Raw genomic sequence first — 24,378 nt, forward strand, 5'->3', positions numbered from 1 at the left:
TTCAACGCTCTTCACCCGTCCGGTATCAACAAATCACAAGGCACCCTAGAAACACTTCACAAATAAAATATGCTTTTCCCTTCTACCTCCATTATCATCTGTTATGTTATGCATGGCCACTGCTTCTACTTTCTTTATTGCATGCCACAACTTTGCATTACAAATATTTAAAAAAAAAAAAAAAAAAGAGAGCGACCTTTGCTGGTTCTGGAATTTTTCCCCACGTAACCACTAACCTCCTTATCTTTCGCTATGCTTGCCAATTCTTGCCTGTTGTCCCGTTTCGTCCACGTGTTCGTGAACCTTCCATTTTTCTGTAACCGGTCTGTAGCCTAGATCACTACGTTCACATAATCCCCTCCACACTCTAACAAAGCAGCCATTCACTCCGGCCGTAAAAACCCGTACGGAACCTTTCTTCCCTCCGGGCTGTTGACCCACAATTCGCATGAACCTTTAAACACGTCACACCTAACCCTTTAAATACCATGCCAATGATGAGGACGGTGCCCAGAAGAAGAACAGTCTCTGTTCGAAATATCGGCGGCTTCTGTCCTGAGGCAACTCCCTTCCTGCTCTACCTCTATGTTATGTTTTGTTGGAGGTGGTTTTCTTGGCTGTACCCTCTGTGATGGAAAGATTAATTAATTATTTTTAGAAGCTGTTGTTCATGTGGGATAAATGACAACATTTGTTAAATTCAGCATTTATTTCCACATTTCTTGCACATTCCAGGAACTGAGGTCATGATGGAGGTCAGTGGGCACTGCAGTGAAAACCTAGAAATTATTATTTTTCCTTCATTATTATTTATTTATTTATTTTTGCATTGCATGAGAAATACCTAACGAGCTAGTATATGTATTGGTTACTACAAGCACGAATATTACGCCACAGGACCTTGACCTTATACTAGGATTGTCTTGAATAATCAAATCAGGGACATGACTCTGCATTTCTAGGTAGTGAATGTAAAATTACATTGCGAAGAACCATAAAAGCAAAAAGTAGTAGTGTCAGTTCAGTCCAGCAAGTGGAATGTGAGTTCGAAAAAAAAAAGTGTCTTACAAGTCTCCATGACTTTGCACCCAGAGGACAGTGCACAAATTCAGAGCTGTTGTGATCACCACCAGCTAAAACTGAGAAGTTGTGGAACCTCAATATAACAGAATTTTGTTTGCAAGCTATTTCTTGCATTGTCATGAGCCTTAAAGATGATGACAGAAAGCCTAGCAGGGAATGTAAATTATTTTGTACCATAAATTTTGTCGCATAAGTTTTGTTGTGTCATGTATGTTGACTGATGTTTAGGGTTCGTGGTTTTCGGCATTTTCCGAAAAATGCCGGAAAACACCCCCCGAATGATTTTTTTCAGATTCGGAATATTCCGAAAAAATCCGAATTTCTCGTATCCTGACAGCTGCCATTTCTGGAACCGCAAAGGGAAATCCCCTTGGAATCTCCCTTTGTCGACTATTTCTCGAGCGTGGCATTATCTTCGGGCTGTGCCCTTGTTTCGTTGTGCGTAAGCGCTTATGGGAGGATGACCTCAGCTCTGTTGATGAATCTCGTATGTATCATATAAAGCGCGAGTTTTTCGAATATGCTGCATGCCCTGCCCCTCAGGTGGATATACCTCCTATTCAGTTTTGGACGACCCGTTCCAGCACATGGCCTTTGTACTGGCTATTCCTGTTTCTATCGCTAATGTTGAGCGCGCGTTCTCTAGACTGCGTGTTATTAATCGCAAGGAGCGAGCCGCTATGACAGATGCGAACGCTTGGATCTATTACAACAAGAGGTAGTCTCATTGTTTGCTGGTTTGGCACAGGCAATAAAAGACATTGTTAATGAAACCATGAATCGATTCACTTCTTTTCGGTTCGTTGTTACTTCGCCCGCAAAATAGGCTCTCCTTCATGCGAAATAAATAGATGCCCGTATTCGGGCATTTATTTTTTGGGCGGGATATAGATGCCGAAAAAATCCGACTTATAGTCCCCAATATAAATGCCGATAAACACCCCCCGAATTGGGTTGAAAATAAATGCCGAAAACCACAAACCCTACTGATGTTTCACTTCTGAAGACTTGTACTGAGCTTGTTGGATCAACTACCACATTCAGAATTGCTGCACATTACACTGGTTCCCAAGCAAATTCTAATGTGTTACTATTGTGTTTACTTTCAGGAGGTGCTGTGAAAAGTCAAACTTTGTAGGCACAGCATCACTCTTGAGTCGCACAGTTTGCCCTGTACGATCGAAACAGGCCTCCTCAAAGTGTCTGCTGCAGAGCACCGAATATTTAGATGGGACCCAATTTTTGCGATGCATCTTCTGCACCCACTTCTTCAGCACGGCTGGGCGACTGTGAGGGAACCTGTATAGCACAAGCACATTGTGTAGAAAATACATAAATAGAGCAGCCAAACATAATTTCTTAGTACCTAACGGCACCAGCGAAGTAGCAGTGCGAGCAAGCGCGAGTGTCACATACATGCGATACGAATAAACACTGTTTACTCCGGCCGGCTGAGCGTCGGTTGCCGCGAGGAGGAAGGTTGCACAATGATACCCCTTGGTGATTCCGGGATTGCCATCGCTCTACGTCTCTGATACACCAATTAGATGAGTTTCCGTAAGCACGGGGACAGTGCAATTATGTATTTATTTATTTCCACACTGAGTGCCCACGAACAGCTGTTAGGCCTTTGATAGCGGTGCACCATACATAAAGAAGATGACAGAAATACAAATTTAAAAATTCAAACAATCTAATCCATGCGAACAAATTAAACGCTAGAGGAATGCAATATGCGCTTGAGAGTGATGCCTGAATTGGCATTAAAAATGTCCAGGTGATTGTTACTCGTGACGTAAACATTAAAAGTCATCTGCATCCGTGTCTTGTCTATGTGCATGAATGCTCTGCTTATTCAAAATCGCAATCGACAGTTGAATGTTCGGAGTGTCATGTATGGGAACTTTTGTGCGCGCCCAGAGAAGGTTTCTAACTTGTGCTTGTTGAGTCGCTGGAATTTGTTGACAAGATCTGTGTCTGGATTCGCTCTACCATGGTAGAAATTGTACTCATTGGGTCCGCGTGATGTGCGGCTTCTGCGTAGGCCTTTGCTGCAATCTAGTGAAAATGGACTAGAGCAATGAGAGCAGGACTGAACATGGAGGAGGAAACCGAAGCTCCTTGCATGATCCTCCAAATAACTTGTGGATTCAGGAGTGTGGGTTAGTAGTGGAAGCGGACCTGCCCTTTGTTGGTGCGACCTCTGATGGCTTTGCAGTGTTTGTGTTTGTGTATGTGTGTGTTGTAGAAGTCGTTACTACAAGGGAAATGTCCTCAGTTCATTTAAATCTTTATGAAAAGTGTACTAAGAAAAGAAGGAAATGGGTACCACCTAAAGAAAACAAGTCATTACTACAGGCATACTGAAGTAATGGATGGGTATGACAAAACTCCAAGAAGCTCATCTTTTCGTCCGCAAAAGTGTTCAGCGTGTGCTGATTACGCCTCTATACTTTTGACCATTACTGTTTTGCCTGAGTTTTAGAGAGGAGTGACTTGTTATTCAAAAGTTATGTAATGCCTGCAATGCTTGAACTGCTTTCACCCAATGAGAATGAGAGCCCCACTTGTGGTTTTGGTACAAACTTTATGCCGTGTAATTCAATACAGTATACAGGAGTAAGCAACATCTAGTCCATGATAATTTAAAAAAAAATATTGAGAGCATTAGGAATATTTCAGAGTCCAATAATTATACAAGTACAGGAGTGCAGCATGAGTAGAACATGTCCTAATAAACACAAGCCAACACAATAGCCAAGAAAAGGCCAATAACTAGCGTACCTGCCCCAAGACCCCGCTTTTGTTATGTTCATGGGCTATCTGTAGGACACAGCTGTCTGAAATCCCCAGCTCATGACCGAGCAATTATCTACCAGCGGCATCATGCATGATGAGCAAAACCAGTTCTGTTTAGGAAGGCATTCAGTGCAGTGTGCATCAAGGGGCATTGTCTGCTACACATGACAATGAGTGTTCTCAACTTGGAAACCACGTTGATAGGCTCCTTTATACACCATAGTGCCGATAAGGGATCACTCCGCCACACGCTGTATATTTCAGACAACCGTGTTCCAGACAATGCATTTGCAATGCTCGCACTTTGTAATAAAGTGTCCTTCACATTTTTCTTTTTGTGAATGATGTCCTTATCAGCACAAAAACGATGAAGAATCCTGTCAACCTAGTGTAAGGTCTTTTAGGGCCCGTACCCCCAGTACACATGTGGGGAAACCACCTGCAGGCTGCCGCTGGGCGGCATCACGCAGAGGAGGGGAGTAATTCCCAACCTCTGCTTGCTGCTTCCCCATCCCACATCACCGTGCGTGCATCCAGTAATGCATTACTTTTGAGTAATAGGTAATTGTAATGAATTACATTGTTCCAGAAAGTAATGACTAATGGTAATACATTACATTTTGACTGAGTAATGCAAGGTGGCATTACTCATTACTTTCGTCGAATGAACATTCCGCCACGTGAAAGTTGGGAACATGAAGGTTTTTCCAACCCGTCTTTAACAATGAGCACAGTGCAACAAAGACGGAGAGAGGTCCAGCCTGGGGAAATCTGCAAGAGGTCAACAGTCTGCGGTGTGTGTCATCAGTATCCACATGGTGACATCAACTTCTTTCTCCTGTACGCGTTTGGAGGATAACCAGCGAAAGAGAACCATAGCTTCTATGCTGGTAACAAATGACAAGACCATTACTGATTGGCTGTTTTCGTCTTGTACCGTGTTAGTTTGTCTTGGTTCTCGATAATCAAGAGGTTGTTCATGCAGTACAACACGGGAATTCCGTCATCAGCTTCCGCGGAACGAGTATTCGGTATGGCGAATGATATCCTGTCGCCGGGCAAGGCTAGCGGATGAGAACTTTGAGCATGAACTGCTGCTGCGCTGCAGTAAATCTTACCTATAGTTTTTGCCTACCAGTCTCGTTTCTGCAGTGATTTAGTGGCACCGATTTGGGGGTGTTCTTGTGGCAATTGCCTATAACAAAGAAAGCAAGGAAGAAAACTCGTGCATGGCACGTTTGAGGCTTATGCCCTAAACACGTTAATGTAATGCCATTACTTGATTAAACTAATGGCATTACTAATGCATTAGTAACTTCGAAAAAGTAATGAGTAATGGTAATGCATTACACAATAAAAGTAATATCCCCACCTCTGGCCGGTAAGGAAGGATGCTCGCCGCCCACACTCCGGAGTTAACTCCAAATATGGAGTTAACTGGGAGTAAAAAGCAATTTTACTCCCCCAACTAAAATTTAACTCCCACTTAACTCCCTTTCAACGTCCTTGTTGGCCCGGTCACCCCCATCGCTAAAAGTTAACACCCCTTTAACTCCCTTTTAACTCCCACGTTTTCCCACGTATTCTTGTTTGCTTGTCGGTGACACCCTCTAACCGCTTTTAGCTCTATGGTAGGAGTTAAGGACCACAGGCTCATAAGAGGCTGGATTTACATGCACTAAAAGCTGGCTGAATCACCTAAAATGCATTAAGGTCTATAAATGTGCACTTGAAACCATTTACATGCATTGAAAAGGTTGTCACAAATATTATAAGCAAAACTACGGGAAGAAAAATATGCATCTGAACGAAAATCCGGCCTTTACGACACTCTGTTGGAACTTCGCATGGTGGTTGCCGACTGAGGCGATACTGTGTGACGGACTCTGTATTAGAGGTTGTGGAAACCCGTGTTCCCACAACCTCGGGGTGTCAGTCCGTCCGCCCCGTCGCCGAGGAAGACACAGCAAGCGAAAAGTGTGAACAACAAACAAAGATTTATTCCATACCTCGCTTCCGAAAAGAGCTCCTGCCAGCCGGGTTCCTAACCGTGCACACCCCTTTCCCCGTCAGTCGCCGCGCTTTTGTAGACGTCCTTATATGCCGCTACCACACATCACTTCCTGATTAGCGCATCCAGCGCTATCTCTTGTTACAAAACAAAACTAAAGTTTTCCGCATTCCCCCGTCCCCAAACTGTCCAACATAACGAAATTCAAAAGTCCATCATGTCCAGGATGACATCATCAGATGCTTATGCGGCAGCGCGGTCCTGTGGCACGGCGAAAGGAAAAAATCCTGACGATCCGTGGTAAACGTATCCTCCATTGGGCAGGTACAGCACAAATTTCTGCCGGATGATGAAATCCCTGCCCAGGATAACGGACACTGCCAGGCCAGGAAGGTGGACGAAGCGCTGCTTTCGTCGTCTCCCATCAAAGCGAAGCCAGAGCACAAGTGCAGTTTGTGCTGGAATCACGTCATTGGAAACAAGACGTAAAGTGACATCTGTGGATTGCAATTCCACATTCCCTGATACGCAGTGCTCGTAAACACAATCGCCGATAAGAAAGACCGTAGCTCCCGTGCCGATAAGGGCGATGTAATCTCTCTCCAAAATTCGAACAGCGATGTTCGGTTCTTTGTCCTCGATGTTATCTCGGACGGAAAGTGCAAAAGGAGCTAAGGCGTCTCCTTTTTTCTTGCTGCTTGCAAAGCCAGATTCTGAATTGTCAGGGTCATGGTTTGTAACCGTTCGTTCGCTCTTTCGGCAGATAGCCGACGTCGCTGAGCGATTGTTTACCGGCGTCGGCTGCGACCGTTTCCCGTTGGCACATTACGGGGGTTTGGTCTTAGCTGCGGACAGTCCCGACGAAAGTGGTCAGGGCTGCCGCACGTCCAACAGCCGGCGGGCATTCTGCGTTGCTGCCGCGAAACATGCCGCTGCTCCTGCGGCCTCCTTGGGGTTTCGCCAGCTATATAGCCGGGTTGACCATGATTATGGGACAGGACGGGTCTGCCAAGGCTCGTTCCTGCGGGGATCGCCCTCTGTTCATAACGGAAGGGATCAGGTGCTCGGCGTGATGGCTCCGCATAATAATTGCGGTTGTGCTCATCCAGTCCCACTGCAGGTGGGCGCTCAACCGAGGCTGCTCCCGCTGACCACGCACAGCGCGGTTCTAACGCCAATTCAGGCGGCGGCGGGGGCCGATACTCAAGTTCTGCTAAGAGGTCGCCTTCAATTGCGCGAGCCTCTTGCGCCAGCGCTTCAAGGCTATTGAAGCGATGGGCTCGAAGATAGGGCCGGTAGCGAGGATGACACTGGCGGATAGCCCGTGCCACACGCTGCTCCTCTGTAGCAGTAGGTTCAGCTCTGCTATACAAGTCTTGCAAGGCCCGAACGAATTCTGCTAACGTCTCATCTGGATGCTGAGTACGCTTATGCAGCTCCTCCAGGATACGATATTCGTAATCCGGGGGAAGAAATTCGCTCTTAAACCGCTTCTGAAAGTCCTGAACGGACGTAAACCTCGACTGCAGCCGAAGCCAGCGAGCGGCGTCTCCGATCAAAGCAACCTGCAGGATGCGTTGTATCAGGACCTCATCTGAGATTCCCATACCAGTCTGATAGGCTGTAAGGTCATCCAAGAAGTCTGCGACCGACTGTTTATCGGTATACCCTGAGAAGGTAGGGACCGGTAAATTCAGTCGCAGGGCCGCTTGTGCCTGCGGCGGCGAAACGGACCCAGCATCAAGGCGTTGTGCCACCGACGAACATAACTCCGTCATGCGTGACAAGAGTTCAGTGGTTATAGCGGAGTCCAACTGCGGCACTGCAGGTACCGGAGCCGACTTACTCTAGAACAGAGGGGGTACATGGTTCATCTCCTCCGACGAGTTGGCTAGTACGGCCGGGAGCTGCAAAAGAAAGCTAAAAAACTGACGCCCCGTAGTTGTGGAAACCCGTGTTCCCACAACCTCAGGGCGTCAGTCCGTCCGCCCCGTCGCCGAGGAAGACACAGCAAGCGAAAAGTGTGAACAACAAACAAAGATTTATTCCATACCTCGCTTCCGAAAAGAGCTCCTGCCAGCCGGGTTCCTAACCGTGCACACCCCTTTCCCCATCAGTCGCCGCGCTTTTGTAGACGTCCTTATATGCCGCTACCACACATCACTTCCGGATTAGCGCATCTAGCGCTATCTCTTGTTACAAAACAAAACTAAAGTTTTCCACAAGGTCCAACAAAACCTTCAAAATTTGCAGTAAATATTTGAAATGCACATTTAAATGAAAATTACCCTAAACTGCCTGGGACAGTGCTCAAATGTCATTTTATATTGGGTAGAGAAAGCATCTAACAGATAATGCAGGCTGTTTGCAGATAGGTCTTTCCAATACGGCACATACGGAGCAGCGCACGTTCAATAACTGATAGCAGAATTGTAGCTTGAAGTCAGAAACCCCCATGAATGAAATATCATTCGCGTTCCGGTACGGGCCAACGTGCATCACAAATAACCGACATGCAAATGAGGCAGGAATACGAAAAGTGGTCTTTTCGGAATACAGGAAAGGGAGTGCAGATATCTTGTGGTACAGTCATATGCTGGAATTTGATAAAGTGATTGCTACAGTTAGCACGGATGTAAAAGCAGCTTTGCTTCCTCCGCTGCTGTCTTCTGTCACTCTCTAGCGAGTGCTTTCAGTTCCGTTTGCTTATCTGCATGAGCATTCTTCGCGATGCAAAGGGCTATTTCCTCGAAACATCACACAAAACCTGGAATTATTGGAAACTATAGCAGGAATGACGGCGGCCGGGCCCCATTACGCAAAATGTTTGGATATTCGAAATGCTCGCCACACAAATCTTTGAATTTTTGCACTGCTAAACGAAACGTCTTTTTTTTTTTCTTTTGTTACACAAAACAATATTTCAAACACAAAATTGTCACTGGTTTTGCTGGACTGTATGTTCAGCACAGAAAAGTATGCTGCAAGGACCTTGTGGATTCCAGCAGCTGATCAAAGTGGGTTGACGATTTCGAGTTCATCAGTGTACAGGAGGATAAGGACGGTTTCAACATCACTGCTGTGCAGCATAGCCTTCTCCTTTACGAAGCTACCATCAACGACATCGGAAAGCACATCACCGTTTCTGTCTTCAAAGCAGGCGCCGAGCACATTTTCTACCATGTCAGCAGATGAAAGCATGTTTAAAGGAAAATAAATAAGGAAGCACATGCACGCACTGTGACGCTGTGGAATGGCGTGTCTGTGGCGTGATGTGAGGCAGGGCTTGTGCATTGTGCTTTTTTTGTACTCAGCTTAATTGTCTATACTAACGTGCTTTCCATCAACCAAACATGCATCGTCAAACACTACCGCAATTTTGTTGCTCTGCTGCTGTTTGTGTCTGACAGGGGTGGGCATTTGTGCTCGCAAGCTTTGCCCTCACCTGGATCTACCGTAAAGTTTCTGCCACCTCACTGCACCTCAAAAAAAGTTTTGAAAAAAGTTCCTCACTTCAAAAAATTTTTGAAACTTTTCCTAACTCAACTCACCTTAAAACAAAAAGTTAGTTTCTGACCCACCTCTCATCAAAATAAATTCCTGAAATTTTTCCTGACCTCACCTTTCGTTAGGAATTTTTCTGAAAGCTTTCACCTCAATTTATTTTACGTTTTCTATGCCCATGAACAGCTTGTGACGGTGCCCATGAGCTTTGCCTTCATATGTGATGGCGTCTTCACAAATGCGCCCCCGAATACGCTAACGCAATGTACAACAAGCATCAAATTTGAAACTTTATCCACATCGCAATTGCATAGCACAACCGACATTGCCATCAGCGGGCTATGTAGTGACAAAGTCCCTTTATGTAGTGAGCGCCGTTAGCGCCGCTCTGACAGGTTGGTAAACCAAATGATCCTTCGCTAATTAGACAGCGAAAGCTTGCTACCACCCAGTGACGCACCTAAAACGTTAGCCCAGCTTGGAAGGGGCAAGATATCAAGATATCAGGGAGGTCGTGTGATAACAAATGTATCGCCATGGTATTGGCTGATGACGCCTGCTCAGGTCCCCGCCCTCTTTTATCTCTTGATCAGTGACGGGTGACGGAAAAAGTAAGATACCCGCTTACTTTGACGAGGATTCGGCCTCTGGTCATGTTCAAGATGTTTGCGCTGTTCTGCTAAGGTTGCATGCACGAGGGACTCTCTCATTTTAGGTATGGAAACAAACCGTGCCTGCAGGCTAGCATCCAAAAAAAGGAAAATGCTGGGAACCATGGGGCCTTGGTAACACCCTCAGAATTGTGGCCTGATCTTGGTGTATTTACACTTCCTAAAGCGTGAATAGGAACCAAAAAATGGGACTGACCTTCTGAAACACACAATTTACGCGTTTGGAACTAGCAGAGGATGCGCACGGTACATGGGTCAGCATCTCTCCCGTCTGGTGGCATTGCACAGCCTTGCAACCAGAGCAGTACAGTGAAATGGGGTTGGTAGCACAGCACCTTTGTTCCATACTGCACTCTGATCGGTCGGCATATAGACAACTTTGTTGTAAGCAGTGCAACCTTGTACATGTGAATACTTTAATGCTTTTTAATGATGTCCTTTTGTTTTCCACATGCGATTAAAGGGAGCCAAGTGTAAGGGAGTCTAGGCGGACGTACTGGCTTCCTCAGCCATCATACGACGTTGAGTGCATTAAGGGCCTGCAGTCTCCAGAAGGCATTACTCCTGTACTTCGAAACCGCATTGTAAAGTGGCTTCATGCAGATATTCTGCAATATGACTTGTGAGTTAGTGTGGTTCCTATTGCTTTTTTCATGAGTTTGCTGTACATAATCTGCTGTGCTGTCCTACATTATTGAAACAATAATTTCACAAAAGGTATCCGGGCCGCAAAAACCTGTACTATGAAGCTGCTCGCCAGCTTGTCTTCCACTACCCGGTACTGAGGGATGCAATAGGAACCGGATTTGTAAGTTAGTTTTCCCTGCTGCTTTAGGTTTTATCACAGCTGTCAATCTGGATTTAGAAATCCAGCACAGAAAACAATGCTAATCTTCACTTTTCGGGAAAGTACAGCCAATTCAGGCAGACGTCATCCACGTGGGTTAACCTGAACATCAAAAATCTGAGCGCCAAAAGTAACTTGGCTACTTTTAGAGGTGTGCGCAGATAGTCTTCTCAGTGTAGTCACTTGCGATACACGTGCCTGTTAGGAGAGCTGTGTCTGCATTTGCACAAATGATGATCATGTCTTCAGTGGAAAGAAAGGAAAGGGAGGGATACCACTTGGAACAATCTCAAAATTTTGGTTTGGTTCACTGCAAGATGCGGACAAAGCTCCACTTCGGACACATCTCGTGAAGTACCTGTTACTCCTGCAAGCTAAGACTGCTGTCATTAGCTTGACAACAGCACAGATGGAGCCTAAAGTTAAAAAAAAGAACGGGAAGAAACTAAGATGCAATGCTTGCAAGCGAGAAAAATGAATAGGGGATCATCAAAGAGGGTGATACGAGAAAAGGAAGGTGCACTATGCCACTTGCACGTCGGCCATAATTGTTCAAGCCAGTTCAGGAAGTGCCTAGGTATGGATACAGCTATAGCTCTAAAGGCTATAATCGGTTGGGAGGAAACCGTGAGGGAGATTCTTCAATCGTTGTCCGACATGGAGGACCAGAATGCAAGGGGGGACCAGCACCAAGGGCGCAAAGGCGACACACGTCCGTAGGGTGGGACTCGTTTATTGGCAACTGACACGTAGACATCCAAAGACCCCCAGGCGAGGGTGAAAGTCCAGCCACAAGAGCGGAGAAACAGAAGTTTAACATGATATCGTGAGCGGGGACGAGTTCGAAAGGGAGGGTATTTACAGGAATTCGCTTGGCTCGTCCCCACCAAACGTGTGGTCGAAAGAATTCGGTACAGGAAACGGGGTGGTGTCAATGGTTCGAGGAAAAAGAAGGCCACAGGCCAGAGACACATACATTTTCTCCAAAAAACAGCAATATAGAGGCACGAGCACACTTCTGTCTGCATTGTACAATGCTTGAAGTGGATAGGAAGACATAATTGGTCGTTCATGGTTTTGAACGATATTGCATACATAAGGTCACACATTTTCTGTGATTTTGCAATTCCGTGAAAATTCGCAGAATTCACAATTTGCCGCGGAACTAGGTGTTCGTCATGGAATTTTGCAGAATACCGCAATTTTTTGACAATTTGATGAGAAATGGAGCAATTTTTATCACACTGGGTCATCTCTACTCATGTGCGAACATTATACTTGTCTACCATCCGTTTGGATAGTTGAGAAACGGATGAAGTTCTCTTCAGCTGGCAGGATTTTGCGAGCAATTTTTTCGAATATGTTCGCGACTGTCTAGTTTCTAAAGCGGGCTTCACCCATGCACACAAGCATTCTGGAAGGCCCACTTTACAGAACCGTCCGCAGCTGGTCAACTCGCATTTTGCACGCAATTGCCCAGCTGTAACTCTCTTTTTTAATTTTAGTTCATGACACTTGCTAGCAGTCATCAAGCATGAATTTAAACTGCTCAGTCAGTGCATGACAGTAACTAATTTACGATCATTCTGCCATAACACAAAATGTGCCATTTAGTTTCCTGGCATGCGTTTTGTCTATGCAGACAAATTTGCATGTGCAAGCTGAGCTCTATTACTGCCAAACTTAAGGAATATTTGAACAAGCACGCATTTCTGCTTTTGCGGCGGAAAATTGTATAATTTCAGAACCCCTGTCGTGGAAGATTTACCGCAGCAGAAAACGGATGGCCTTATCAGCATCCAAGACGGAACATTTAGAAGCTGCCTTGGTTGCCTGGTTGCGAGCATGTCGACCTTTCGATTCCCAAGTCGTGGGTTGGAACCCAGCTGAGGAGGCTGGCAATTCAAGAAATTAATTTTACTGCAATTGAAATTTGCCAAAATTATTTTTACGTGGTGGCAAATCTAGTTTCCACACAAAAGCAGTATGCTCTATGTTTCCTCGTTGTACCGTTTTCTTATAGGACCCACGTTGCGTAGGGACCCCACAATGACATGGTTAGTGGCTCATCCAGTGTTACCTTATGAATGGTAACAAAACTATCGTTAGTCCTTAATCCTTGACTATATTCACATGCATGTCTCAAACATCAGTAGCTATAACGGACTTCGGTTGCCATCTATGTGTTCGTTGCACAACTGCAGACTATCCACAGCATTCCTACATGACGACTTTTTGAGCAAGCATAAGTGCTGCCGTGAAATTAATAGAAAACAGAGGATGCGAAAAGTATTCCTTTCTTTTTCTTTTTTTTTCTGGGTGTAGAGAGTACATTTTCGCGGATAAGTGAGGAAACTTAGCCCGGCGAGGGTAGGCTGACATTTGCATGCACTTAGTTGGTATGGACCATTACATGTACCGGTTGGCAGAATTGTTTTTTAGCTGTTCAGTTCCAGTTCGTCTGCAAGCTGGTGTCGACTGGTTTGGTTCCGGTACAGTGGAAAGTGATGGCTAATAATGGATTTTGGTTCGGTCCTACTCTAGTAGGCAGTAATCAAGGCGACATCACTATTCACGTGCCAGTTGCACTTAAATTACGGCCCAAAAGACTTTGGCGTATACGAAGAGGGGAGTCAAGTCCTGTAGAACACATAAACAAAATACAGAAGCCGACACTGAAGATTTTCGTTTAAGTTTAATTTGTACAAGCTTTCGAGGAAGCGTGGACCTACACGCGAAAGCTTGTACAAATTAACCTTCAACAAAAATCTTCAGTGTCGGCTTCTGTATTTTGTTTACCCAAAAGACTTTCTAAAATTTGCCGTGAGGAACAGATAGGGCCTGACTTTTTCAGGTATAATCCAAATCTCCCCCGTATTTACCCCCATAAAACATTTCCAAAATTCGGGTTTAATGCGAATTTACCTGAAAACCAATTCTGTAAACTTGCTTCTGTGGTGTTGTGTATAAGAGTGTAACAGAAATCGCTGAAAATGTTGCAGTAAACTAGCAAGAATGATGGAGGTGGAGAAATCTGTGATGTTGGTGTTAAAGAATGTGCGTGAAAGAGCATTCACAATGATTTTCAGTGACTGTCCGCATTCAAGGTGTCTTTACCACGCTATTCCGAAGCATTGCATGCAGCCCACTTTAAGGCATAAGTGGGATTGCTCGACTGTTTATAATTACAGCCAGAAGTTTTTGGGGTTAAATTCGATTTCCCTCCGAATTTGCACCCCGAATCGAGGTTCACCGGTTTAGGGCTAAACCCGATTTCTACCCGCAAAACTGCACCTAAGTTAGGCCCTTCAAGGCAGTGACATGCCAATTGTTCACAAGATACACGGTCGACCTCTACTTCTGACACTCTGGATAAACTGTACCGCACATATTTATTCTACAATAGAGTCCGATTTCTCCCCGAATTCCGTTCAATGGTAATTTTTCTGCCCGAATTTGCATGAAATTTCCACATCAAGTGATTGACCCGATTCTTACCCCCCGAATTTGGAAAAAAAATAAAACCAGAAAACTCCAGGATCTATTTATAATTTCGTCTGATTTCCAAATAATCCAAGTGTGAAGGGGGCATTAATTTGCCTTCAATCCCAGATTGCTCTAGCTCAGTAAACTGGGATTTTATCCATTTCACTCTAGAAGGATTTTTAGAAAATGTAATCAGTCATCAGCCCTCTCGTTTTTTTCCCTCTCTTTTTAAAGTTATCACACTCAGTGTGAAATTCATCTTGTACAGTGATGCTGGTAATCATTGAGTCAACACAATGTTGCCTGCAAGTGGCATAGGCAAGGCGTGGTGCCCTATTCTGCAGTAAGTGTTAATTATGAACACGTGCTGCAAAGACTTAAGATTCATTGCATTGGGAAATGCAACAGTCGCTAAAGAATCCGAAGTGTTGCTGCATATTTGTATGTACCGTTGTGTTCTTGACAGCTGTTCAGACTGTCAGATGAATATGATGCAAATACACCCATATTTCCCCGATTTTGACTCACTTTGTGCAAGATTGCGACGAATATAACCCGGATACACCCGAATTTTGAGCTAAAAATATCACGCAATATTTACCCCCGAATTTGGCAAACAAATACAACCTGAAAAAGTCAGGCCCTAAGACTAGTCAAGATAGGACGGCACAGAGTGACACTGTCTTTTGCTAGCCAAATCCACATTTCCAGGATATTGGTTCCCTTCATATGCTCCTCTGCATTGATACGATAGCACTCACTTGTGTTTTTTCTTACAATTTCTTTCATGTATGTCATTGCAACAAGTCGTGTTACCTGAAATGTCGTGAACATCAATGCAGGATTCATGGCAACGTGCCTTAAAGTTTCGAACAAAAAACCAGCGCAAAAAGCTGTCTAACCTGCCTGCTGTTCAGGAGCAACGTCAAAGGATTGGACAACAGAAAAAGAAGACTACCAGCCAGACAATCAGACGCTGCTTCCGTCGAGTTACGGTAAATTGATTACAGAGCTTGCTTAGCATTTGAGTTAATGCTTTGGGAGATATTTTAACAGGTGCAGCTGTGCCACTTTTGAAACACATCAAAGTATGGCCTGGAGCAAGTTGTTGGGTTGCTGTTAGGTTAGGTTACGTGGAGGCTGTTTTTATTTTTATTTATTTATTTTTCATCTCATGATGGCTCATACCTCAGTTTAGGCAAAGGAACAGACTAATTTAGGTCTATTTATTCCTAGTATTGCAGAATGATCTTTCATCAGTGGCACTTGAAGCAGAGAGTGAGAGTGCCACATTTTCTGAAAGGCGGGAATGGATACACAATGAAAGTCCCTCGGTGTCGGCTGTTTTGGCCAGATATCCTGGTTTTGCAACTTCAGATGGAGTGAGTGTATTTGCTAGGGGTTTCTGACATGTTTCTTAATGTGCATTGGGTGCCGCAGATTCACAAGGAGTTCAATCGCCATACCGGAAAAAATGCTGAAGAGGAACTGCTTCTATTCCTCAATGAAAAGGGGAGAGGTATTATGAAGCTCTTGTGGAGAACAAGGAATGGAACCGAGACGGCGATGGCAATCAGTGACAAACTAACAGAGGCGAGTAACCTTGATGAGCAAAAGTGTAGGAGCATCACTGGAACACAGCTATCAGTGCAGCACTGAATTTCTACTCCATAGGCACCATTTGTGGACTTGCTCACCTCTTGAGGGAAGATGCAACTGACCTGTTGGCATGTGTAAGTGCTTATTTTTCACAGACAGTGCCTTGTGACGTCTGCTATGCACATCATTCTGCCTCATGTGAAGTCATCTGCAGCACAGTACTTCATAACAGAACAGTTGGATTGACAGAATGCCAGCAGACACAAATGTGCCTCATATAAAGAACACCCTATATATATCTATACTCTACAGGGTGTCTCAGTTAAATCCCCGGGCTTCAAATACAAAGAGAGCAGTAAGAGAAAAAATGCGCACCACTCTTCGCTACTTGAGTAAGAAACACGCGCTACTTGTGACGTAATACCTGTTTCTTATTCAAGTTGCAAAAAGTACTGCTCGTTTTCTTTTTTGTAGCTCTCTTTGTATTTCAAGCCCTGGGATTTAACTGCGACACCCTGTATATGGGTGATTTCATTTATAACCAAACAAGGTGGGGAAGTCACATTTTTTGGTTCCATCAAACAAAATATATGTTGGAGGGAACCTCATGTCATGCAAATCGCACGATATGCTGAGCCCGGGGGCGTTATATTACCCGAGAGGGAGAAAGTGCGAGGTCGCTCGACGGCACCTTCCACGCGCGACGGCTCCTTCCGCACTTTGAGCGGACATGCAGCCGCAGATACTATAGGTACAAACTTGATTTTTTTTTATCGTAGCGGACAGCACCAGGAACATTTCGTCTACTTATTGCGAGGTTGATTCCGCGTGCAGACGATTCTCTTTGTTGCGAGCTAACTTCGGAACAGTACACCGCACGAAAATTGCGTTAATTGCACTCAATAGCCCATTAAAAGGTCTGCCAATACGTATATAATTTTGTTATTGTCAGGTGTACAGTTCAACCGTTTTAAAGTATGGAAGCATATATGGTAGCCGCATATTTGCACTTTTCGCTGCAAAGTATCTAAAAAATGCCATTGTTATTTTTCGAGATCCTTTTGTCTTTTTTTTTTTCAGAGCGGTAGCCATATCCTTTGGGTTTAGGCTGATGGAAAGAAATTTGTACACATTTTGCTGTGAGACCCGTGTGGAATTTTCCCCGGTGCCGCCTCTAGTGCGCGTCGGACCTCCTGCCAGTGGTCTCAGAGAGAGTACCATAACCCTTTGCGCATTACAGTTCCGAGGTTTTAACCGGAAGGTTCGCACCCGGCGACCTCTTCATGATTTTGGTTTCTTCACGGGTGGCCACATCCATGCATTTATTGCAACATTGCACACTATCTGCATGTGCTCCATTCCACGCCGTGTGGTCTAATAAAGTTGCTCGACGATGCCCATACATATCTTGGAGGGAAATTCTATTGTGGTCTGTCCATTCGTTAGGGTGTGCACCTGTGGGGAAAGGGAAAGAAAACGCCTGAGATTTACAATCTGCGGTATTAAAAACGTAAGGCTTACGAGAACTGACAATGCTTTGATAGTGGACTGTGGAGTTAAGGGTCCCTGACCACAACACCCACCATACCTCAGATTTTCATCGCACTGTGAAGTACAGTAGACTCGCGTTAATTCATATTCGGTTGATCCGCGCCTTCGATTAATTCGCACTTTTTGGCCTCTGAAGCGGGCGCCGCTGAAGCCCGCTGCCCTGCCGATTCGAAATCGAATAGCGATATTCGAATATTATTCGAATTTTCAAATATTTCCGCGGTTGCTCCGCCTGTAAAATAGGCTTCATGTAATGCACATGTGCATTGCGGGAAGCGAACTTACAGGCGCACTTTGACTGCACTGATCCAGCAAAAATAATGATACTTTTGCGCTTGGCCTCTATATGTTAGGAACCCCCAAATCCTGTTAGAGTGAAGACCCTGATATAGTGAAGATTTTTCGTGGTCCCAACGTCTTCACTATAAAGAGGTTCTACTGTAGTATTTGTTTAGCGTAAAGAAGCTTGCGATAGCAACAAACTATGAGGATCGCGCTGCGTGACCGGAAGAGTATACGTGTGTCTTCCAAATTTTGTTCAAGCACTCAAAACTTGGCCTCTCTATGCAATTTCATTTTAAGTTTTGCTGTTTTAGCGTTGCTTGCGAGTTCCATAGCGCGTATACCTTTTGCAATAAATCAGCCTCGGTTGAAGCATAAGGGTACGCCTCTTTTTTGAGTCGCATCGCACAGTTTTCAACCTTCTGACTGGACGCGCCTTGCTTTGGCACGTTTCTGTCACACTGTAGCGAAGGATTCACGTTTTTGAACTATGTACAACATAATGTATACCTTACAGAGGCCACCAAGCCACCCTAAATTTTCTCACCAAGGTCTGCATGGCCATCGTTGACCAACTCTGTTAGATCACCTTGCGTGGAATAGCCAACATGTAAATAACGGGCAACGTTTCATCAAATTCACGAGTGTGGCCACCCGTGAAGAAACCAAAATAATGAAGAGGTAATCGGGTGCCAACCTTACTGTTGAAACCTCGGAAGTATAATGCGCAAAGGGTTATGGTACTCCCACGGAGACTACTAGCAGGAGGTCCGATGCGCACTAGGCGGCACCAGAAAAAAATCGCCGCAGATCTGGGAGCAAAATATGTACAGATTTATTTATTTCAGCCTAAGCCGAAAGGGTATGGCTACCTCTGTGACAAAAATCTTAGAAAAATAACAATGGCATTTTTGAAATATTGGGCAACAAAAAGTGCAAATATGCGGCTACCATATATGCTTCTATGCTTTAGAACGGCGGAACTGTACGCCTGGCAGTAACAAAATTATATATCGATAGGCTGAGTGGGCTATGGAGTGCAATTAACGGCATTTTCGTGCAGTGTACCGTTCTAAAGTTAGCCCGCAACAAAGTTTCGCATTTTTGAACGTTTGTGTCAACTTTGAGGTATCATAGAGAATCGTCTGCGCGCGGAACCAACCTCGCAATAAGTAGACGAAGTGTCCATGGTGCTGTCTATTACGACAAAAAATCAAGGTTGTACCTATAGTATCTGCGGCTGCACGCCCGCTCAAAGTCGACCCAGCAGAAGTGGCCGTCGAGCGACCTCGGACTTTCTCCCTCTCCCTTTCGGGAAATATTATGCCCATGGGCCCAGCATATCGTGCGATTTGTGTGACATGAGGTTCCCTCCAACATATATTGTTTTCGACGGAATAAAAAAATATGACTTCCGCACCTTGTTCGATTATAAATGAAATCACCCATACTCGTGGAACAATGCAACAGCACCAGAGGACATGTGTTTCGTCGTGTTCGCGGCTCGTCAGCTCTGGTAACTGCGCATCGTTCGAAATTGGCGAGTCTGGAATCGCTCAGCGAGTGACATACACCTGAGAGATTGACTGAGCGCTCCTAAATGCCACAGCGCAAACCAGTGAATTATAGAAGAAGAAGAAAAAACGCCATTAAGCAAAATGTTTCTTTAATGGCATTTTTTTAATCTCATTATATATATATATATATACACAGTGTGTCTCAGTCAATTCCCTGGACTTGAAATACAAAGAGAGTAACAAAAGAAAAAAACGAGCAGTACTTTTTGCAACTTGAGTAAGAAACAGGTATTACTAGCAAAAAGTGACGCTCATTTTTCTTTTACTGTTCTCTTTTTATTTCAAGTCCAGGGATTTAACTGAGACACCCTGCATATATATAACAAAGGTGTAAAATAATGCTTTGTAATATGAGCACCTATACTGCCTTGTTGCAAGCTTGTTAGTACGAATTAGTAAGCTGTTGGTGAACTCAATGGGGGTCATTGCAAGGTTACGGTGCAGACCCTAGCAGCACAATGTACTGAAAGTCGAGTGCAATAGGGGTGGACGGCTGTGTCTTACCAATGTTCTTTAGTTTCACGCGTCTGTTCAAGGCCTTCTATACCTACCCGTCCACCCCTATTGCACTCGACTTTCAGTACATTGTGCTGCTTGGGGAGCGAGAAGGAACTGAATGCGTTGTTGGTTGAAGTTATCTGTAGACGAAATATCTGCATTCCCCCTTGCCTTCTTTTTTTTTTTTCTGTACCTGTAGTCCTGACGCTTTGTTGCTTCTCTACACAAGAAGAGAAGCTTTTGAAAGAAAGAAGCTTTTTATCACAGCTCAGCAAAGAGTCTCACTTCAGCCAGTCTATGGTGGCCAAGATGAGACTTTGACTACCAGATGATTTCCAATGCACTATTTTTTTTTAGAATAGTTAGTGGCCAAAAGAGTGTATGCCGTAGCTGTTGCACTGGCATTATTTTCCTTACTCTTGGCCAAAACGACTATGGTATGGCTGCGGTGCAGACGCTATTGAAAATGCCTGGGGAACACGCACGCTAGTTGCATTTATCGCAGTCTTCTGCTCCTCCAGGAGCCATTCGGTTTGAGAACAGGGGAGAAAAGTGCTCGTACGAGCAAGGCTGAAGTAAAGGCCTATAACAAGCATTGTTCAAGCAACTACCTCACTCATCCCCATTTTTGTTTGTGTCCTTCAGCACTCTTTTGGGATTGTCGACACCAAGAAGAAGTATGTCCGTACTTCACGTGTCATCTCTGACATCACTGCAACAAATGACATTGCCGAGCAGGCTGGCAACTTTGCCAGCAAAACAGTTCACTGAAATGACATAGCAGAATCCTTACTCTATTGCCCAGTTTCGTTATTTTCATGTCAGAGGCTTTGACATTCAAAAGCGTTCACTACTTTTTAAACAGACAATGCGTAGTACAAGACAGGCATTCTCGCACGCAGGCCATGTGGCATGGTGAGCACAGAACGGGATAATGACTGTGAAGTCAGACTCATAATTAACCCGAAGCAATTAGTAACGGTTCATGTGTTGTAGGTGGTAGGTGTGTTCATGTTCGAAAATCGGGTGACTGATGTTACTATCCTATTTGAGTTCGTAAAATTCTCATAACTGATAAAAAATTTTGCTGCCAGAGAGTGAAAGGGGATTTGACGTCAACTTCACCTGTTCTGTCCCATTGTCTGGTAGATCACCATGTGCACCAGCACAACGTTTTCAGTTCATACTTGTGGCCTCAGCAGCAGTAATGAAGATGAGGTATAAAATCCGAAGGACATAGCGGCGCAGGGCACCGACGGAGAACAAAGAGACACACCACAGCGCTACTAACAACAGGGAATTTACTAGGAAAGCACGCGAAGACTACAAACACCGCAACTGACACGGAACAGATTCCCGCACTCCACCTGGTGCATTTTTCACTGTGCATGACTCAAGAAATGCCACCTCCTTATCTAACAGCGCGACCGACGGTTTGCTGACACACATGTCGCCGCCGCGGTTTATCTGGAGTGCCTCGATGACCGGAGTGCGGGAGTCTGTTCCGTGTCAGTTGCGGTGTTTGTAGTCTTCGTGTGCTTTCCTAGTAAATTTCCTGTTGTTAGTAGCGCTGTGGTATGTCTCTTTGTTCTGCTATCGGTGTCCTGCGCTATGTCCTTCGGATTGGAGTACCAGCAAGCCCAAGTGTCGACTCTCCTGAGGTATAAAAGCCAATATCTTGGAATACACGTATGCTACGAAACGAAACAGGCTATAAGCATGATTGGCTCTAAGTTTCAGCATGTACATGCCCACCAGCTGCAAGAAAGTTCTGATTTGGGGTAGTTATGGGACGTTGCCGTCTAGTACTGCTTATTATTTGTTTTTGAAGAGTAGTGAAAGCTAATTTCAAAAACCCCATAAAAATGTCACATTTTATCATTCACCAGCATATTATCTGAGCTGTTATTGGTTTACTTTAAAGCTCCTGTATTTAAGACTAGTGTGCAGCCCTTTGTACTCCCTTTTGTGCGTTTGAGTCCCACTGTGTACCTGACTCACTTGTGCATGTTGCTCTCAAAATGGTTCGAGTTTTTTTATTATTATCCCCATAATGTCACACAGTACAAAGTGTACTGGTGGCCAACCCTGTGCTTTGTGATATCTAGCATTTAGAACCTCTCACAACCAGTGTTAGTGATGTTCACAGTTGAGGATCTACTATGTTGGCATCCATACGAGCTGTGCACCTTAAATAGCTGAGACATGCACCTCTCTACGATCATTCTTTAATTTTTGCACTGGGGAGTTGGTTCATGTTATGTGTCGCCTAGTCATTGATTTTTGCCACCCTACACTCTTAAATTTAAAACACCCTTCAGGGTGTAATCCGGGTGTAACTGGGGCGTAAACTAATTTTTACACACAAATTACACCAGCTCGAAGAAACATCCTGGGATGAGGGGTGTTAAATGGGTGTAATAATAACGTAACGCCATATTTACAACGTCCACTGAGCTCGGGTGTAAAAGAGGCGTAAAATGGGTGTAGCGGGCATAGAGCTTTTACATGAACTGTATTTCTTTTGAAAGCACAATGATATGCTTCATGTTACCTACAGATGCACACAATAGGGCACCTCAGTAGAAATTTTGAGTCTACACTCTAAATCCTGTGACGAACATGTGCCGGTTAAAAAAGTTCCCTCAGAAAGTACAGCCGATACACAGCCGTAACCGTCTGGAAGCAGCCGTAACAGCTATCAAATAGCAAGCTCAACAATCCCTATCGCCAAATATGTGTGCCCCGCTGAATAACATGTGTGCCTCCTGAGCCGTATACTCGTGTGCTTGTCGAATAATACGTGTGCCGGCTGAATATGTGTGCCTTCGCTGGAGCGTACTACGTTGTTCCGCGTTCCGCCCGTGAGGAGTGACGTGGCACCGCGTATTCTACCGCAGTGCATTCGTCGCTGCGTTCGTGACTGTTGTGTGCGCTGCAACCTCGCCTTTGAAAGGACGACAACCTTGCTTTTAAATTACAAGTTTAATGTTTGCTTAAGGCAAGTCAACCTGGCTGTGGTGCAACGTACGACGCCTGCGTTTTACTTGTGCTTAACAATCGTTCTGTTGCAGACGATGGACACATTGCAAATGGCGGCAGGAGTGGATCGTCTACATCGGTGAAGCGACGATTTATATTACAAGCGAGGCTAATTGTATTATTTCGTTATAGGTGAACGTGGAACTGCATCGACTGCAAGGATGTGAGTTACAAACAGCTGTAATATTCTAGCATTAACGTTTGAAGAATACCAGCGTGATGTTCACTTCAGTTTCTTTACAGGTAGTGTCCTGTCTCAACGGTCACGCATATGCGTGCAAAACTGCAACTGCTTCTCACATCGAAGAAGGGTCTGGTGCCACATGCTCGGACAATTATTCGTCGGCCATTTCGTTTGAGGAACTGTCGTGTTCGTCACTAAGGATGATCTTGGTTGAGCTTTGCAGTGCCAGCCTGGTGCATCGGAGGGGTTGTGTCCATGCAACGTGTGCTCCATATGTGTGTGTTGGGATTAGTCAACCGTGTATGCTTTCCATTCGGCCAACGATGATGTACTGGATGAAATTTAAAGGTATGTACACGCCAATAAAATTTGGTGTTTCAAGTTCAATGTCCTTGGTGCATTTTTTGCCCTATTTCCTTTTTCTTTTTTTGCGAAGCCTGGAGATCATTTTCTGTTAGAGAACTCGAGAGGCATAATGTGTCTCGCGTATTAGTTGGTACAAGTATTCCTTCATTACGTCCGGTACACTGTGGCTCCTGGTGTCAGCAGCGATGTCGTACCAGTTGTTTCAGGGGGCACAGGGCACCTACAGCTTTTGCAGGCTTCCTCTTGAAGTCATCTGGTGCACTTTTTGAGAAATGTGCCAGTTGATCAGGCGACACCTATCCGTCAATTGGTTTAGAATGTACATTGTACCTATTTGAGACGTACTTGTCTGAAGTTTGGGTTTCGGGCTTTCACAGCTTTCTGCAGCCTCTGTAAAGAGTCGTTGCAAGTAGTAAGCAGCAGGCAGGTCGGGAAAAATCTGCTGTGCCTCTTCATTACTCACTACCTGCAGCATGCCGCAGAAAGCAGCGAAACCATGAAACCCAAATGACAGACAGTATGTCGCCAGCAGTACATGTCCAGCTCAATATGACTTTTTTTCAGAGCATTCAAGGAAACCTGTGAAGCGAAAAAGCCGCTGCGGTCTTTCGCTGCTCCTTGAGGGCACATTAAGCTTTGGCACACTTTGATATACTGGCGTCAGGAGTTTTAAAGCAGTGTTGCCCAGCAGGACTTTACATCACTCTTGTTGAATGTTTCTTTCAAGACCCCAGAATAAGGGAGACCGAGCTTTGTTATGCAATGCACAAAGCAGGTGCTTTGTATCCTGGCAAGCAAGAGTTTCATGCCATATATAGCTTCGGTGGTAATTACGGTTCTAGTATTGATATGTGGTGTTTGTCTGGTTTGGCCTCATT

The 24,378-nt window shown here is 44.8% G+C and overlaps 1 long non-coding RNA gene across 1 annotated transcript in view; it reads right to left on the reverse strand.

The window, feature by feature from the left end:
- Positions 1–570: 570 nt before the first annotated feature.
- LOC135385561 (uncharacterized) overlaps positions 571–24,378 on the reverse strand; it is a 390,670-nt gene continuing 366,862 nt past the window's right edge. The window contains exons 2-3 of the long non-coding RNA XR_010420447.1: positions 2,187–2,382; positions 571–626 (exon numbers count right to left, since the gene is read on the reverse strand). This is a non-coding gene — a long non-coding RNA (uncharacterized LOC135385561). The remainder of the gene's footprint in view (positions 627–2,186; positions 2,383–24,378) is intronic.

The sequence above is a fragment of the Ornithodoros turicata genome, chromosome 2 (assembly GCF_037126465.1).
Source record: "Ornithodoros turicata isolate Travis chromosome 2, ASM3712646v1, whole genome shotgun sequence".
Lineage (NCBI taxonomy): Eukaryota > Metazoa > Arthropoda > Arachnida > Ixodida > Argasidae > Ornithodoros > Ornithodoros turicata.